This window comes from Physeter macrocephalus, chromosome 20, assembly GCF_002837175.3.
Source record: "Physeter macrocephalus isolate SW-GA chromosome 20, ASM283717v5, whole genome shotgun sequence".
NCBI classification, from domain to species: domain Eukaryota; kingdom Metazoa; phylum Chordata; class Mammalia; order Artiodactyla; family Physeteridae; genus Physeter; species Physeter macrocephalus.
Window position 1 is genome coordinate 92820374 of NC_041233.1, and position 4698 is coordinate 92825071.

Consider the following 4698-nt stretch of genomic DNA (forward strand, 5'->3'; position numbering starts at 1 on the left):
GCCATGGCCGCTGAGCCTGCGCGTCCGGAGCCTGTGCTCCGCAACGGGAGAGGCCACAACAGTGAGAGGCCCGCGTACCGCAAAAAAAAAAAAAAAAAAAAAAAAAAAAAAAAATGGAGAGTGAAACTTAACTATGTACTACAGTCTCAAAATAGTACAAACCTGTTTTCAATACCTGATGTTTAGGAGTCTTGTACTTTATTCATAAAAAATCCTTTGGTATAAATTTGTAATGTTTGTGTGTTATTTCTAGATGATGACATAATAGAGGTTTTAGGGTGTTACCTTCAAGCACTTCTTCACAAATAATCCATTATATTTACAGTCTTTATACCTCACAAATGAAAAGCCAAACAATATAATTTTTACTATATTTTTCTTTCTACCATTGTTTGCCAACAGCAAGAAAACTAGGTCTTGACATTTTAAAAGGTAGTTTTAAGGCAAATTCAAACAAAATATTAGGTTCTATAGTGACAATAAATAAGATCAGTAGTTGTCATAGGTTGGGGCTGGGATTGGAATAGACCAAAGAGTGATACCAAGAAACTTTCAGAGGTGACAGAAATGTTCTTTACTTGATTGTGGTGGTATCAAAACTCATCAAAGAGTACTCTTTAAATAGACATAGTTTATTGTATGTAAATTATACTGTAAATTATACTGTGATAACATTGACAAAATGGGGGGAAATTTTTATTTTATAACGTGTAGAATAAGCTTATGAAACTCACTTCTCCAAGAAATACTTTCAACCTGAAAGGTTAAATAATAAAAAATCACAATGTCATAATAAAATAAATTCAGGAAAGGGTAAAATTCAATACATTAGATACTGTGGCAAAAGTATCTAAAATTTTGACATTGACATTGTAAATAACAGTTGGGCTTGAATAAATTCACCATGATGATCACTACAGAGGCAAAACACTAAGTTAGTAATACTCTATCCACTAAAGTATTTATATAGGAAGAACAGGTTACATGGAGAAAAATCTAATTAATTGCTCAAATTATAACCTCAGTTTATTGACATCTCTATGAAAAAACTATAGTTAAAAATCTCTGGTATAACACTTTTTGACCTCTTAATGCCACTAACCCCCACTACACCCTGTTCTGCATCACCAAAGAAGGAGGATACATAGCTTTTGAAAAGCACAGTCCATATTCATGCTGACAATCATCTATGATGTGTGTTTTATACAATGTAAATGAAGCATAAAATAGCCAACAGATTTCACTTTCATTGCTACCATATTTTCCATTTAACTAGCAAACTAGGGCAAAGAGATGGATTTACTACAGTTTAGCAACATCTCCCATTCTCTCAGTGACTAATCAATTACCATATTAGATTCCTTTGTAAATTGCCTACTTTTCCAGTGATTATTTACTGTTTATTTGAAGGCACTAAAGCCTTTAACACAAAATTAAAATGGTCAGGAGAGTAGCCACTATCTTCCCAGTGAGGGTTGGTTTCTGCAGTTGTTGTTGTTTTTCATGAGTGAGCTACTTCCTCACTACTACAGATTTTTGTTTTGTTTTGTGTTGCCCCAGTTAAGCGATGTTAGAAAACTGATAGCCGAGTCCTTGATGATCAAGGTTTCAACAGTAACTTGTTAACTGACCTCAGGCATCCAATGATACATGGATATCCAACAAAACTTTAGTGTGTGTGTGTGTGTGTGTGTGTGTGTGTGTGTGTGTGTGTGTGTGTGTGGTCTATATGTGTGTGTATGTCATAGTTTCTGAACACCAGCATGTTTTCCTTATACTGAACAACAGAAAATGTGTCCTAAGTGGGGCGCAAACGTGCCAGGAAGAAGCACCATCGATTATTCTGCAAGAAGTAGGATTAAAAATATGATGTGACATACCTTTGAGTCCCTCAATCTTGTGTCAGTGAATGAGGAGGAAACCATATAAGCAAGTTTCTCAGCATATCATGCCGTGGGATTCTGGATTATCCATCCTCAGTTCCACCTGAGAACTACACTTCATTTATCTATATCCAATATTGAGCTTCCAGAAAAGATTTAGTTTGAAAAACAAGTTTGCTGTTGAAAGTGTTTGTAAACTACAATTCCATGATACACTCACCAGACCCAGGGTACCCATGAGTTTTAGATGCATAGGCTTTAAATTGGCATAGAGTTCCTTGCAATTTTATTAGCAGGAAAGGGCAAATGTATCCCAGAAGCCTGTGACTTATGAATGAGGATTCCAGAGAAAACATTGGTTTGATCAATTTGACTTCACACTGGAGATTATCAGTGAGGGCAAAATTGTCAAAGAGAACCAAGAATAAATTAATCCAGCCTGGTCAGTATACAAGAAAGGCCAGGGGTTAGGAAAGCATAGTGCAGGATCATAGTGCAGGAAGATCCTAACTGAAATAATGACATAAACAATTTCTCCCTTGTCTACCCACATTTCAACACTATTATATCTAATATCCCACTCTTCAAAGAGCAGCATATGCCAAGGGGGAGGGGGGTGGGGGAGGGATGGAGTGGGAGTTTGGGATTAGCAGATGCAAACTATTATACGTAGAATGGATAAACAACAAGGTCCTACTGTATAGCACAGGGAACTATATTCAATATCCTGTGATAAACCATAATGGACTGAATCACTGTGCTGTACAGCAGAAATTAACACAACATTGTAAATCAACTATACTTGAATAAAATAAATTTTTTTAAATAAAGAACTGGGCTTCCCTGGTGGCGCAGTGGTTGAGAGTGTGCCTGCCGATGCAGGGGACACGGGTTCGTGCCCCGGTCCGAGAAGATCCCACGTGCCGCAGAGCGGCTGGGCCCGTGAGCCATGGCCGCTGAGCCCGCGCGTCCGGAGCCTGTGCTCCGCAACGGGAGAGGCCACAGCAGTGAGAGGCCCGCGTACCGCAAAAGAAAAAAAAAAAAAAAGAGCTGCATAAATCCCTTTGTCTCTCAGGGTTGATGGTGGACAAAGATATCCAGCTCTGTTTGTCATCCATCCTGCTAAAAAAGATGAGAGGTTCTTTGATGATAAAAGCATTTCAGCAAGTAGAATTTAACACACAATACAGTGGTAGTCTGAAAAATCCCTGGACTTCTCATTCTGTTTACTGACTAGGTGGACGCTACCCGAGGTAGCCACAGGTGGGTTTTTAGAGATCCACGTTCACCCATGCGTGTACATGTATATGTGTACTCACCTATGTATATACGAACATCCACTAGAAGAGAAAGAAGGGACTTAGGTAAGCAGACGTGAGAACCGGGCACATGCCAGCATCTCTTTATATGTAGTTGCATCTAGCAGACTTGACAGAATAATTCAAAAATGAAAAAACAAGAACAAAAACAAACCTTGAAATCTACATACTCTCTCCAGCTGGAGCTGGATAACCGCCAATTCTACCATAAGCTGCTTTGTCAATGCAAGAAGAATAAAGCAGGGAAGATGTATTTCATCTTTAGTGGAGCCAAGTGACTGTAAGAATCAACTCGTCCATCATGTTCCATCACTGAGAAGTTTAGTAAACAGTAGCAGAATCGGAGTCGATAAATGGGCTTGCATAATACCTTGGCTTTTACTTGCTGTGCTTTTAATTTGGTAAATAAATGCCTTCCATTGGGTGCGCACCCTAGAGGCCAGGCAATGATGTGGATTAAGTAGTCTGTTGGCTCCGCACAGCGGAATCATCTCAGAGGTCTAGCTCACTATAATGGTCCTGGACCATTCAGCCGAAATCTCCCTGCTGTTTAATTTCAAACACTAAAAAGGGGCATGCAGGGGCAACAAGACTCAGAAGTTAAAAATACCACTTTTTAATAGTTTTAAGTCTGCTCCCTGTACAAGAAAGAGATAGATGCCTTCAAGGTAAGAATACAAGCATATGGATGCTAATAGAAGACCTTCAGAGGATAGTTCACTTATTATATTGTTAACCTGAAAACAAGTCTGCTAGTGTAATACCAGAAAGAAATATTTAGCAAAGGAAAGATCCCACTGTTCTCCTACTTGGTTTCACAAAAGTAATGCAAGAAGTTTTCTGCATGATTATTTTCTACATTGTGAATTCTATGATCACGCAGAGGAGAAAAGAAAACCTTCACAGAGGTTTCCGGTGCTCCTTTATTTTCCTTATTTCATCCATATTTTGTGAATCTGTGCTGGTCAGATTATATTTAAAGTATCACATTTTTTTTTTAAAACTTTCCCCTTCCCAGTGTCCTCAGTCCATTCTCTACACCTGTGTCTTTATTCCTGTCCTGCCCCTAGGTTCTTCAGAACCATTTTTTTTTTAGATTCCATATCTATGTGTTAGCATACAGTATTTGTTTTTCTGACTTACTTCACTCTGTCTTACAGTCTCTGGGTCCATCCACCTCACTACAAATAACTCAGTTTCGTTTCTTTTTATGGCTGAGTAATATTCCATTGTATATATGTGCCACATCTTCTTTATCTTTTCATCTGTTGGTGGACACTTAGGTTGCTTCCATGTGCTGGCCATTGTAAATAGAGCTGCAATGAACAATGAATTGTGGTACATGACTCTTTTTGAATTTTGGTTTTCTCAGGGTATATGCCTAGTAGTAGCATTGCTGGGTTGTATGGAAGTTCTATTTTTAGTTTTCTTTTTTTTTTTTAAGTTTTAGTTTTTTAAGGAACCTCCATACTGCTCTCCATAGTGGCTGTATCAAT

At 38.3% G+C, this 4698-nt stretch overlaps 1 protein-coding gene across 2 annotated transcripts in view; it reads right to left on the minus strand.

The window, feature by feature from the left end:
- UNC5D (unc-5 netrin receptor D) overlaps positions 1–4698 on the minus strand; it is a 634719-nt gene that overhangs the window by 414801 nt on the left and 215220 nt on the right. The gene's annotated exons all lie outside the window — the stretch shown is intronic.